The sequence below is a fragment of the Penaeus monodon genome, unplaced genomic scaffold, assembly GCF_015228065.2.
Source record: "Penaeus monodon isolate SGIC_2016 unplaced genomic scaffold, NSTDA_Pmon_1 PmonScaffold_229, whole genome shotgun sequence".
NCBI lineage: Eukaryota > Metazoa > Arthropoda > Malacostraca > Decapoda > Penaeidae > Penaeus > Penaeus monodon.
In genome coordinates this window covers 15,001-30,193 of record NW_023652921.1, presented here as the reverse complement: position 1 = coordinate 30,193, position 15,193 = coordinate 15,001, and the positions used below count along the sequence as shown (strand labels likewise).

Below are 15,193 nucleotides of genomic sequence, written 5' to 3'. Positions count from 1 at the left end.
AAGAGGTAAATAGGTTACTTTAAGGCATCCTGACTCTAAATAAATAAAAAAATAATAAAAATGAATAAACGAAAAAAAAACACTAATACAGTTAAACAGGTCAGAAGAGAGGACAAAGAAATTAACACGAAATAACATTACTTAAATAAATAATAATAAAAGAGGTTAGCAGAAGATATCTTGACTCCAAGAAAAAAGGTAAAAATGTTAGTATAAGGTTAATGTTAGTTTAAGGCATCCTGACTCAAAATAAATAAATAAATAATACAGTTAAACAGGTTAGCAGAGTTGACAAAGAAATTAACACGAAATAGCATTACTTAAAAAAAATAATAGAAATAAAAGAGGTAAAGAGGTTAGCAGAAAATGACTCCAAAAAGAGGTAAAGATGTTAATATGAGGCATTCTGTCTCCTTAAAAAAAAATCTTAGGACAAAACAGCATTACTAAAAAAAAGAAATTAAGAGGTTAATATGATTCATCTTAACTCAAAAAGAAAAAAAAAAAAAATGGGTTAGTATAAGGTATCCTGTCTCTCTATGAAAAAGTAAGGTTAAAACAAAACAGCATGACTCCAAAGAAAAATTTGATATAAAGATGTTAGTAATACTTCCTGCTAACTGTACCATTTTTGGTAACCTCTTTTCTTTTCTCTGTCTCAGTCTCTCTTTCTTTCTTTCTTTTTTTTATGCTTATGTTTTTGTTTTGTCAGGATCACTTTTACTAAGCAATTCACTTTATTTTACCACCTTTTTTATTCATTTTATTTATGATCTTTCGTGCTAACCTCTTAATCATTTGTTCTAACCTATTTACCTGTTTTTTTTTTTTTTTTGTTTTGTTTTTGTTTTTTGAGTCAGGATGCCTTATAATTACCTCTTTAACTATTTGTTTGAGTCATGATGTTTTCTGGTACCTTCTTTGCCTCTTCTTTTTTATGATGCTTTGTGCTAGCCTCTTTACCTTTTTTTATTGACTTATGATGCTTCATGCTAACATCTGTACCATTTGTGCTAACCTGCTTACCTTTTATTAAAGTCAGGATCCTTTTTTTTTCGTCATAATGCTTTGTTTCCATCACTTTACTTTTTTTTTAATGAACAGGATGCCTTGTGCTGACCTCTTCACGTCTTTTTTGAGATAGTATGTCTCGTGCTAACTTCCCTTCATTTTTTTTTTTTTTTTTTTGAGGGGGGGATTTAAGATACCTAGTGCTATCTTTTTTTTTTACAATCAGGATTCCCAGACTAGGTAAAAAGAGGTCATTGTTCATTACGGGGGCGGGCTAATGCGATCCATGGTTGGACACTGCAGTGCTGCACGAAGGAAGGTTCCTCAGCTGACACACACACAACTATATCTTCCTTATGGGTTTGGGTGTGTCGTAAGAGCCTGAGCGAGGGTGACTGATCCGTTTGCGTTATCTGTGGAGCGAAGGTCTCCGATAAGAATAGGCAGCGAGGCGGCGCGGCCACATCGAGCTCACTTTCAACCCGCAGCGCCAACTGCCGCAAGGACGCCAACGCTCCAACAACAACCAAAACCTACGCCCCAACCGCTACCATGGCTGCCTCGAACAGCAACGCCCATCTCGTAAGTAGCCCTTAGCGCAGCTTCGGGGAGCGCCGGCAACTCGGCACAGTATCTATCGATTCTGAGGGAGGAGGGGAGAGGGAGAGGAAGGAGGAAATGGACACAGAAAGAGGAAATAAACGAACACAACAGATGGAAAAGACAGAATATTCACACATCGTGACAATAATCAGAATCATGACCATCGTCAGCATTATCTCTCTCCGTCGCGGTTGAATAGCGAAGTTTGAAAGGATAAAAAAAAAAAAAAAGTTTTTTGTTGCGATATCATCTTGCTCAGCAGAGCTACGGTATCTGTGGACTGTCAATGTAGTTCTTACTCCGTGCCGGGCCTGGGATAGAATTCCAGCTGCAAGGGTTGCCTGTCTAATCAAGGTGGCCGTGCTGTGCAGGCGTTGGCTCGCTCAGGAGGTTTAGCCAGTTTCGGGGACGTAGACATATTTCTTTATTTGTTATTTAGGCAAAGAGTGTGTTGTCTTTCGAATTTTTCCTTGTGTTTCCAGGTGGTTCTTTTAATTAGTGTCTTTAATAGGTTTTGCTTTATTCATCAATTTCTTACTTGTTTCCTTATTGATTTCTCTCTATGCCCGTCATTCTCTGTCTCTCTCACTCATTTTCTCATTTTCTCGCTCTCATTCTCTCTTATATTCTCTCTCTGTGTCCCTCTCTCTCATATTCTTTATTTCCTTTTCATATAAATCTCTTTCTCACATTCCCTATTACACTCTCTCTCTCTTCCCTTTTATATTCACTCTCTTTTTCTTTTATTATCTCTTATGTTCTCTCTCTCTCTTTCGTTTTCTCTTTTATTCCTTCCATTCTCTCTGCAGGACGTCACAGAAGTAGACATTCCATGATAAAGGTCCAAGGACACTTCCGTGAGGGCCGGTGCCTCTCGCTGGACGTTCACTGGAGGTTTGACCCTCAAGGGCAACTTGGAGAGTCCTTTCGTGGAGGCAGTCCTCAATTCGTCCTAATTATTGGCGGAAACACTCGCGAAATCTGCCTTTGATTCGGGAAGCGTTTAAAAGAACAGACACGTAGCTTGTGATAAAAATGATGAGAATAAGCAGCCAACTACTTATCTTTCCAGTTACGTCACTGTAAGCTGGTAAGTGAGAGAGAGAGAAATAAAGAGTGAATGAGAAAGGGTAATTGATTAAAAAAGAGAAGTGATTAATTGAGTAAAGGAGTATAGGAAGTACTGACAATGTAACTGAGTGGGAGCGAGAGAGAGAAAGAGGGAGAGAAGGAAATCATTAGTAATAATCACTATCATTATAATAGTTACAGACCTCATGTGTAAAGAACTAAGCATTGGAAGTAATTAGATTTACATTTTTGTGTAATGAGGAGAAAACTCTCCATCTTTTAGCAAAAGTTATTTTGGAAAATATTTTGTGTGAGAGAGAAATGAACGCTCAAGACTAAAGCTAAATAAACCAGTAAGAAATGTATTCGGGAGAAGACAGCAAAATATCCGGATAATATTCTATCCATGATAATATATATTTTAGCGATATCACTTCATAAATGCAGAACTTAGGCTCCTGTGCTTCATTTGGCCTCTTTTCTGTGAATCACTGGCGACGATAGAATGGTGATAATAGGGATAGCGAGAGGCAATGGAAGCGGAAGAAATACGATGAGTACTGAGCTCATATGTGTGGCTGGAAGAAGAGGGAGATAAAGCGAATCAGGGAGATAGAAAGAGAGAAAGAGAAAAAAATTGATAGGGAGAGAGGGAAAGAGGAAGATAGAGAGAGAGGGGATGAGAGAGTGGTGGAAAAGGGTGAAGACGGAGAGAACGAGTAGCAGAATGTGAGAGAGAGGTTTTATCTTTTTATCAGCCGCCCCGGGTTGACAACAGGTACATCTTATACACTCACACACACACACACACACGGACATACGCATAAAAACATTAAGAGAAAAAATTTAAGGTTTCAGAGTTAGTTGTTTACATATCAGTAGCCTGATATGAGAAATTTTGGGAAGTCCCTCCTTCCCTCACATAATCACACATAGCACAAACAATGCAAAGTACCATATATATGTTATATAATTATGACCAATTCTCAGCTGAAGGATAAATGTTAGAATATTGGTGCAAAATGTGTGTGGCTCTTCAAAATTTGAAATAGCTGGCTATTCTTGATTATCCATTCACCCTGTTCATGGAAACCTGTTATATATGCACTGTAATATATAGTGTAACGGATATGTGGTCTTTCCATTTGCATTTGCCCCTCCCGCAAGTAGTCTCAAAGTGTCACTCGCCTCAGCCGACTCGCCCTTCCTGGCCTCGTCGTATTCTAGCTGTATTCTGTTGGTATTGTTTCTTGCCTGTTTCAGAGTGTGCTTACACTTGATGTCCACCTTATATTTCCTAGTCGCCTCCATCACAAGAGAGATAAATAGATAGAGATCGATGGGTAGATAGAGAGAGAGAGAGAGAAGGAGAGATACACACATGCACGTGTTATGCATTTGTGTGTGTCGTAAGAGCCTGAGCGAGGCTGACTGTCCTGTTTGCGTTATCTGTGGAATGAAGGTCACCGATAAGAATAGGCAGCGAGGCGGCGCGACCACAGCGAGCTCACTTTCAACCCAGAGCGCCAAGTGCCGCAAGGACATCGCCAACGCTTCAACAACAACCGCAACCTACGCCCCAACCGCTACCATGGCTTCCTCGAACAGCAACGCCCGTATTGTAAGTAGCCCTTGGCGTAGCTTCAGGGAGCGCCAGCAACTCGGCACAGTATCCGTTGATTATGTGGGAGGAGGGGAGGGGGAGGAGAAAATGGACACGGAAAGGGGAAATAAGCGAACACAACGAATGGAAAAGACACAGAATAGTCACACATCGTGACAATAAACCTTCTCTCTCTGTAGGATGTCACTGAAGTAGACATTCCATGATAAGGGTCCAAGGACACTTCCGTGAGGTCCGCCGGACTTTCATTGGAGGACCGGCCCTCAAGGGCAACTTGGAGAGTCCTTCCATGGAGGCAGTCCTCAATTTGTCCTAATTATTGGCGGAAACACTCGCGAAATCTGCCTTTGATTCGGGAAGCGTTTGAAAGAACAGACACGCACTTATCATTCCAGTTACGTCACTGTAAGCTGGTAAGTGTGAGACAGTGAGAAAAAAAGTCAGTGTAATTGAGTCAAAAAGAGAAAGGAGTAATTGAATAAGGGAGTATATGAGTTATTGACAATGTAAATGAGTGGGAGCGAGAGAGAAAAAAGATGGAGAGAAAGGAAATCAACAGTAATAATTACTATAATTATAATAGTTATAGACCTCATATGTAAAGAACTAATCATTGGGAGTAAGTTATATTTTTGTGTAATGAGGAGAAAACTCTCCATCTTTTGGCAAACGTTATTTTGGAAAATATTGTGTGTGTGAGAGAAATGGACGCTAAAGGCCAAAGCTAAATAAACCAGTAAGAAATGTATTTGGAGGATGACAGGAAAAAAATCGGAAAATTTTTCTTTCCATGAAAAGACATATTTTAGCGATTTCACTTCATAAATGCAGAGCTTTGGCTCCTGTGCTTCATTTGGCTTCTTTTCTGTAAATCACTGGCGACGAAAGAATGGTGATACTAGGGATAGCGAGAGGCAATGGAAGCGGGAGGAATGCGATGAGCATTGGGCTCGTATGTGAGGCTGGAAGGGGGAGAGGGAGATAGAGCGAATCATGGAGATAGAAAGAGAGAAAGAGAAGAAAGTTGATAGAGAGAGAAAGAGGAAGATCGAGAGTGGGGGAAAAGGGTGAAGAGGGATAGAGGGACAAGCAGAATGAGAGAGATAGACTTTATCTTTTTACCAGCCGCCCCGGGTTTGCAACAGGTACACCTTACATCACACACACACAGACATACGCATACAAACATTAAAATACACTTACATACATGCATATACGGACATCCCCCCACAAATTAAAGGGAAATACACAGTTAAATAAACGCACGCAGACAAACGCACACAGAAACAGGCACACACAAACGTACATGTGATTTCTTTCTGGAGTGAGGTGTAAATTCCTCCTCTCTGATGTGAATTCCGGCTGAGTGAAGTGAATGTAAATTCTCAAACTGGGCCAGAGAGATACAAATTGGGTGAACGCAAAAAAGAGAAAGCCAAAAGGAGAGAGTTCAGGAAAGGGAGAGATGATAGGGAAAGAAGAGAGAGAGAGATAAAGTTTATCATTTTATCAGCTGCCGCCCCTGGTAGACAAAAAATATGCCTAAAACATACCAATATACTTATGTAGACAGACACAGACAAAAAAAATATATAAACACACAGACAAGCACATTCAAACACACACACTGACAAAAGCCTATAAACAGGCATATAAGGAGGATGAGAAGAGGGCGTGCGGAGGAATACAAAGGCTAAAGGAAGGAGAGAGAGTCAGTTGTTTGCACGTCAGTATCCTGATATGAGAAATTTTCTCCATCATCTTGGGTAGTCCTTCCTCCCCTCACATAATCACACAGACCACAAATACAAAATATCACATACATGTTATACAATTATGAACCCTGAGAAGAGATTGCAATAAATATTTGTGTCTCAGATGGATAAAAAATAAAATATTGCTGCCAAATATGTGTGACTCTTCAAAATTTCAAATAGCTAGCTATTCTTGATCATCCATTCACACTGTTCAGGTAAACCTATTATCTCTGCACTGTAATATATAGTGTAACGGATATGTGATCTTTGTAATCTCCATACCCTGTATTCTTTTTCTTGCTCGCCTTTTAAACACCAAACTCCATTTAATATTTATATCCAAGCGTATACACATCTTTCCATTTGCACTTGCCCATCCCACAAGTAGTCTCAAAGTGTTGCTCGCCTCAACCGCCTCGCCTTTCCTGGCCTCGTCCTAGTCTAGCTGTATCCTAGCTGTATTGTTTCTTGCCTGTTTCAGAGTGTGCTTACACTTGATGTCCACCTCATATTTCCTGGTCGCCTCCATCACAAGAGAGATAAGTAGATAGAGATCGATGGGTAAATAGATAGATAGAGAGGGAGAGATACACACATGCTCATACTCTTTCAGACAGACGCGCACACAAACAAACATATACACCCAGGCAAATGCATTCATACACACACAGACAAAAACGTATAAACATCATATAAACACACACGCATAGAGAAAAGAATGGTGAGACGCGCTTTGGTTGGTTGGGGGGGGGGGGAGACGGAGAGCCGAACATAGAATCAGGGATAGGGAGTGAGATTGACACAGAGCGAATAAGAGAAAGGGGAAAAAAAGTAAGGCAGGGATGAATGAGAGAGACAGGTGGAAAGAGAGAGTTAGCGGAATAGAGAGTGAGCGACTCAATGGTAAGGAAGTAGGGAACGAGAGAGTGATTCAGGGAGAGAGAAAGAGTGAGTTATAAAAAGGAGAGAGAAAACGGAAATAGAAAAAGAGGGAGTCGGGAAAGGAAAAGAGAGAAAGAGACAGGAAGGCCGGTAGAGATAGTTAGCCAGAGAAATAGAGAGAAAAAATCTTCGCTCTGTAAATACACCAAGTCCGTAAAAATAGAGTCATTCTTTCATCACAATTATATTATCTGTACATTTTAATCGATTACTGTCAAACATCACCGTTCCTGGGCTTATGAATGATGCGTTCGATGGGCGAACAACAACACACGTAAGCAGGATGAGAAGACTTTTTCAAAAGTATCTGTAGCACTGCCTTACCTCGGCTGACCCCAAGGGAGGGTGTGAGAGGGAGAAAATGAATAGGCAAAAGAAAGAGAGTGAGAGCAATAGGTTTCATCTCCTGATCAGCCGCCGTCCCGGGTAGACAACAGGTAGCCTACACATACACAGACGCAGATACAAACATAATAAAATAGGTGAACACATAAGCATATACAAATATGCACATACAATGCCTACCAGAGACACATAGACACAAACACACAATGTTAGAGACATATGTGCAATTTCTTAAAGTGAGGTGTGAATTACTAAGTAAAGGAAGGCATAAAGACTGTTTATGCAAGAGTATATTATTAGAAATAAACACAAATGTTTAGCTCGACGCCAGTCAGTTGCCACGGCACCCAAGTCCTCTCGTGAGCCAAGCCAAAGCATCGCCGCTTATCTGACGCTTGTTTCTGAGGCGTGGCGCATCCGTGTTGCCCTAAATAGTAGCGTCCTTTCGGCGTTCCTTTCCTCCCTCTGTTGTCTGAGAGAGAGCGAGAGACGAAGAGAGAATCAGGGATAGAGAGAGAGATGGGGGAGGGGGTTGGGAGGGGGAGAGGGAAAGAGGGGAGATCGTGAGACGAAGAGAGAATCAGAACAGAGAGAAAATTACTTGATTTGAAACTATATTTGCAGAACAATTCACATTCCCTACAAAAAAATCTTTCCGAACAAGTAGACTGCCATGACCCCCTCCCAAATGACACTCCTCCCCTCTCTTCAATAGACTCCTGCGCCCCACCCCAATAGACTGCCCCCCACTCATAGACTGCTACACTGAATAGCCTGCCATCCCCTCCCTCCCCAATATATTGCCACACACACCCCTATAGACTTCCACTCCCCCCATATAGCCTGCCGCGCCCTCCTCATGCAGTCTGCCACGATTCCACCCCCCAACCAAGTATAAGTGCCTCAGAGTCGCCAAGGAGTGCCAGTGCCTCGGCAGTCGCGAAGGTGACCTTCAGCCGCGCGTTATCTGGCGAGCTCACAGATGCGATGATAAGCAGCAAGTCGGGAAGAGTTAATTTTCAGCGACACAACCTCCGTTCTGGGAGGAACACACATGCACGTGTCTGTATGTGTGCATGAGTATGTGCTTATGAGGCATGTGTGATTATACATGTATGTTTGTGGATTTATTAGCACATCCGATGGACGCCCTGACGCGTATCCCGGCAATCCTTGCGAGCGCCTGTGCCTCCTGTGCCAGTTCCTGTCGTCCATTGCATGTGTTGCGAAGGACTTCGTTCCCTTTCGCGCAATGGCTCAGTCCTCTGTGCTCGGGACTTGGAGGCTCTGGCGCCGCGAGTGAGTACGAAGCCAGGTGCTCAGCCCAAAGGGGGCGGCGGCAAAGGAGTGGGAGCCCAGCTATGCCTAGCCCACAGGGGGTGGTGGCGAGGGAGTGGGAGCTCTGTTTTCCCCAGCCCACAGGAGGCGGTGGCTAGGGAGTGGGAGTCCTGCTATCCCCAGCCCACAGGAGGCGGCGGCGAAGGAGTGGGAGTCCAGTTATCTCCAGCCCATACGGGCGGCGGCGACCTTCACGAGGCTCCGTAGGTCGAGGCTACGTGCCACTCGCCGTCTGCCGACCTTCTTTTACTATTTTATGCAGAATCAAAGTCAGTGTCTGTCTCGCCCTCAACCCCACTCCTGTCTCTTTCTCCCGCCTTTCCTTTTCTCTTTCTTTCATCCCTCTCCCTCTCCGCCTGTGCACCCGTCTCGCCATCTCTCCTTCGTTTTCAGGTGCCATCCTTTCTCCTTTTCTTATCAATTGCCTTTTATCTCCATTGTTTTTTTCTCTTCCTTCCGTCCTACATTACCTCTTTCTCTCTCTCCTCCCTCCGTCCTCCATTCGCCTTCCTTTATCTCTGCTCCCTCTGTACGTCATCTGCTTTTCTTTCTCTTTCCTCCTGTTCATTATCATTCCTCTCTTTCTCCTCCTCCTTCCACTCTGTATTACCTTTATCTCTCTCCTGACTCCGTCTTCTATTATCTCTCTTATCCGTCCATCCATTCTTTATTACTTCTCTCTCCTCCCTCTGTCTCCCATTCGCCTCTCTTATCCTCCCCCCCTCTCCCCTTCCTTATCACACACACGCCCACACATGATAAGGCAACCATAAACTTCCTTCGCAGAAAAGGTCGATGGCGTGTAGGAGCCCGAGAGATGGGTCCTACGGGAGTAGGGTAGATGGGGAGCCAAAGACTTAAGGTAGACAGCCTACATGTCTTGACTCCTTTACTGAAGATTAATGATGGAGTGCGACTGCTCCTGGGAGGGAGGTGTTGCTCCTTGGCTCCCCGCAGGGAAGCTGCCTGCCATATTGTACTGTGGTCTAAGAAGTGCTATAAATCACGTGTTTAGTATCTGACAGTCGGTGGTGAGGAAAGGTAATTTTTCAACAATACTTAGTTCTTGCAGAAGGGGATAGGCGAGGCATTGGAATGTCTATCGTAGCAAAAAGAGATGAACGTGTAACATTATATAATTTGTCTAAAATAGAACAGATACATACAGTCATAATAGCATACATATTTCAGTAATGTGATATAGATAATGCTGCATTACACGGCGTCTCCTTCTCTGAACTTCTTATTTTCCTGAGAACCACTGATAAGATATGTACTCTGTACCCTCTGTGTGAATATGTGAATGGTTGCATGTATGCGTGTAGGTGTATATATTTATAACCGTAAATATCTGTATATGCATATATATGTGTCCTTATATTTGTGCTTTTGTGGTTGTGGTTTTGGCTGTATTTGTGTATGGGTGTACGTTTATTTATGTGTGTGTAGGGGTATGTAGGTGCATATAAGTCTATTACTTGACATAAGGGAGAAGGTTTAGCTCAACGCGGCACCCAAGTCCTCTCGCGACCCAACCCAAGGCGTCGTCGCTAATCTGACGCTTGTTTTCCGACGCCTCAGGTGTGGCGCATCGGCGTCATGTATTACTATAGTGGCCTCTTCAACCTCCCTTGGCGCTTGATCTGCATGCAGTGAAACGACCACCTAACAACCAGCACCGCACAACTCCCCCACCCTCATCCCTTCTCCTTCCTCCGCCCAAACTGTGACTCGTCGCGCAGAAAAAGATCCTTTGCGAGGCAGAGGCTGTCAGCGGATGGGGGAGAGTTTGCCTGTGTGTCTATGTAAACATATGATTGTATTTATTTGTATGTGTGTTGGAATGCATGTAGGTGTAGACGAAACACCCGAGTCATTGCGCTGAATTCAGGAACCACATTGCAAGTTGTGAGAAAAACCTTCTAAAAAGGCATTTCGAAAAGCCAGAAATGGAATACAAATTTAATTGCTGCGAAGGTGAGGATACGCACATCCCATGTGCGTATCCTCACATGGGAAGCCCGCCACAGACACCTGGGATGGAGTTCGCCAGGACACCTGTCGCCTCTCCTTTTTTTCTGAACATTTGTGTCGGACTCCCTACGACGGAGGATTACAACAGTTACCTATGACCTGATATTAATGGGTAAAGGGAGTAATATTTTTTGTATATATTCGCTGCCTCTCTCCCAGTATAAGACCAGAACTTACCCTTTTATCTCTTTTTCCTGATTTTCTTTTGAGTTCATTTTCAATAAATAGAAGTGCTGTAAGAGAGAAATCATTTACAATTACAGTGAACAGAATGTTCAACAGAAATGCACAAACACCGGGTCCTACACTTCTCAGTAATGATGGGGTTTCGATGTGAGGGCTGATGAGCGAGTCTTTTTACACGCACACATACACGTACACACACACGCACATATGAATGTACATACACACATACACACACAAACACACACACATAGACACGTACTTACACGCACATGCACTTAGGCACATATACTGTAAATGTACATACGTACTTTCGTGTACACAACACTTACACATACTCATAACGCACATACATGCACACGCACACATACACTTAAACACACACATAAATGTACATTCTCACATGCCTGCATATAAACACACGCACACACTTACACGCATGGCACACACACACACATCTATGTGTATACACTGTATACACATACACGTACACATACTCACATATGAATTCTTGGCAGGACCTTGAAGTAGGAAAGAGTGAGCCACAGAACTGGAAGAGGTCAAGATCTTTGTATGTTAATACTGAGGGTATTGTGCAGCAAAGAGCCAGTCGCCCGAAAGTAGTCGAATTTGTTCGTGTTCTATGGCATCTTGATCAGTGTTTGGTTTCTCCCTCTTTATTTATCATCCCAAGCCGATTGTCTTACCATAAGTGAAGGAAAGGGTTTAGTTAAGGATATAAGTGAAACGTGGCGGAGGGGCCCGTAGAATTCGGTTAGCTTCAGGCTGACATCTACAACTGAGCTAACCGTGACCAATGTACCCGAGCTGCGAAGGGCTGGTGCCAATGACACGAGCATGGCCGCGGGAAAAGCTCCGCAAAACAGTGAGCTTGGAGCTCCTGGTGGCAGAGCTGGCAGGTTGCGAGAGAGCATTGGGTAATCCCGGAGCTCTGCCCAGACGAACTAAAAGCCTGGCTAAAAAGAGGGTGAATGAAAGAGAAAGCAACGTTGAACCAATAAAGGAAAACAATGACCAGTTTTATAAGATAAGTATACACTAAGAGACGAGAATCAATAGGGTGACAATGAAGACACTGACAAGACCGGCTTAGGCTACGTCTGTGGACAGCTACCTATGGGCGCAGGAATTTACAATATATATGGCAGTTCGGGAAGCGATTAAAGAACAGATGATAAGATAGAACAGTCAGTTGGAGTTACTCACTCTAAGTTCCAAAGGTCAGAGATGGAGAAAACACTGTCTCGGAAAAAGCAATAGAGAGAGAGAAGAAAGAGAAAGAGAGTAATTGAGAGAGTGAGAGAATAATTGGGAGTGAAAGAGCGGGAAAGTAATTGGGAGAGTGAGATGTAATTGTGAATGAAAGAGAGAGAAAGTAATTGGGAGAGAGTAAGTGAGAGACTGAGAGACAGACGAAGTGTGTGAGGGAAAGAGGAGGTGAGACAGGAAGAGAGAGAGAGAGAGAGAGAGCGAGGGTTAGAGCGAGGGTTCCTTGCTTAGGGGGACACTCAGGTGATCCGTCTCTTCTGTCATTTAGGAAATATCTAGTTACCTGGCCATTACAAGAAATAAAAGACTTCAAAAGAAACGATCCAAAACTGAAAGGAAAAAATAAAAAAAACCTTAAAATAAAAGATAAATTTAAAATTCAGCCTTTAATGAATTTCCGGGGGGAGAACACCCCTTACCGGTTAGGGGGGGCTTCCCTATCGGGGGCGGGCCTGGCGGGCTATCTTCCTTGGTTAACGTGCAAGTTGCCGAAAACACCAAAGCCACACACACACCACACACCCCCAACCACCTCCCCCCTAAAAAAAAAGTGATTTTTAAATAACCCGAATAATAAACCATGGCATCGTATCATAATGTCTCGAAACGAAAACTGAAAGCAGGTTGGCGCCACCCCGCCAAAATCTGGTCGCGTAAGCCAGACGGAGGAACAAGGAAGTGGAACAAGGAAGGACAAGTAATTTTCTCAGTGGTTTTTATGTCGTTGAGTATTAAGTGGGGGGGGGCGGGGAGGGGGGGGTTTGGCGAAGTTTAGTGGTGCATAGTGGGGGGTGGAGTGGGGGCAGTGGTGTATGGGATGGGGCAGGGGGGGGGTGGATGGGGGATTGGTGTAGTGGATGGGGCAGTGATGTAGTGGATGGGGAAGTCGTGTAGTGGATGGGGCAGTGGTGTAGTGGATAGGGAAGTCGGGTAGTGGAAGGGGGAAATGATGTGGTAGATGTAGTGGATACAGAAAATAGATTAGGAGTAAAAGTGAGGTGTACAGAGCGACTGAACAAGAGATAAAGAGAGACAGACAGACAGACAGACAGAAAGACAGACATATAGACAGAGAAGAGAGAGACACAAAGAGAGAAGGGGTAAGACTGAGTAATCCCCATCCCCTTCCCCATCCCCATCACCACCACCATCATCCCCATCACCACCACCATCATCCCCATTACAACCACCATCATCCCTATCTCCACCACCATCATCCATGATCCATGTGTTCTTCCCTTCCTATGATGACCCTGGCTTCCTCATGCTGCTGTGCGATGAGAGCACGAGTGTCTGGTGCCTCTAAGTCCGCCCACCGATGAAGACCGAGTCACCTTCCCTTTCAGGTCGCTCTGGTCAAAAGCCGGCGAACGCAGAAGGACTACGGGCCGCCCTCGCCGCCCCTTCCGCTGACGCCCGCGCCGGTTCTTCAAAGGTAAGCATCAGAGGGGCAACACTGTTCAGATAGGTCATTTATTGTAAGTTCATGTATGAGCAAACATTCACTCTGACTTTCAGACGGACACGCAGGAAAAGGCATACTCATAGGCAAACAAACACAGGCATGCATTCAAACAAACATGAATACATATTTATGTATCTGTAATTATACAAAAACAGATTCTCTCAAATACACATAGGAATATATGTTTATATCGACATTTATATCTCTATCCATATATATATTTATTTATCTCTCTATCTATCTATTTATCTATGTACACACACACACTAAATATATTGAGTGTATATTCGCTGTATATAAAAGCAATATATATATATATATATATATAATATATATATATAATCATACATATATAATATATATATTATATATATATATATAATATATATATATATATAAATATATATATATATCTATATTTATACGCATATATATATATATATATATATATATTTATATTCATATATATATATATATATATATATATATATATTTTTTTTTTTTTTTTTTTTTTTTTTTTTTTACGGTAGGTTCATGTTTGAGCCGAAGGGTCACAGCATGATACTTAATTGTTGTTTTAATATTGTGATCCGAGAGAGAGAGAGAGAGATAAATGTAGATATAGATATATAAATGTACATAGATATGTATATATATGAATATATATATATATATTTAATATATATATATATATATATAATATATAATATATATATATATACATATATAATTTAATATATATACATATATATATATTCATACTATATGTATGCGTATATATGTATACGTATATATGTATATGTATATATGTATATATGTATATACATATACATATATACATATATAGATAGATAGATAGATAGATAGATATAGATAGATAGATGTAACACACACATGTGTGTGTGTGTATGTGACACACACACACTTACATATATATATTTACATATATATGCATATATGTATATATATATATATTTTTATATATATATATATTTTAATATATTAAATATATATATATATATATATATTATATATATAATAATATAAATTATTATATATAAAATATATTTTATATAATATATATAATATATATTATATAATATATATATATTATTGAACGTAGGATTATTGAGAATGGAAACGTTTTGGAATTCAGATAAACATCCTTTTGTTCTCACAAATGTTGATAAGCTGATTACTGAAATTACAAAGAAATCAAACCAGTTGATTAATAGGTATTGGTTTTGCTTGTATTCCAGAAAACAATAAAAAAAATAGTGAATTTAATTAACTTTCCTTTATGAAGATAATTTAGGTACTCCACTTTATACTCTGTTAGTGTATTGAGCCACGAGTTGGTTTGCGTAAATAAGTATTCGCTCTGACTCCCTTCAGTGAACTTGAAGAGGTATGAAGGGATATTTTAAGTAAATATCACAAGCGCTCTATAACTCTTGTCCTGTCGCAAAGTAATAGATTCGCAATGCTCTCTCTCTCTCTCTCTCTCTCTCTCTTCTCTCTCCTTTCTTC

General features: G+C 41.6%; 2 long non-coding RNA genes across 2 annotated transcripts in view; both read left to right on the top strand.

Moving 5' to 3' along the window:
• Nucleotides 1-15,193, top strand: part of LOC119570190 — a 63,603-nt gene that overhangs the window by 36,868 nt on the left and 11,542 nt on the right. The window lies entirely within an intron of this gene.
• On the top strand, nt 1,485-13,608 carry LOC119570189. Its single transcript, XR_005228377.1, has 3 exons — nt 1,485-1,593; nt 2,424-4,306; nt 13,545-13,608. It is a non-coding gene; the product is annotated as an uncharacterized LOC119570189 (long non-coding RNA).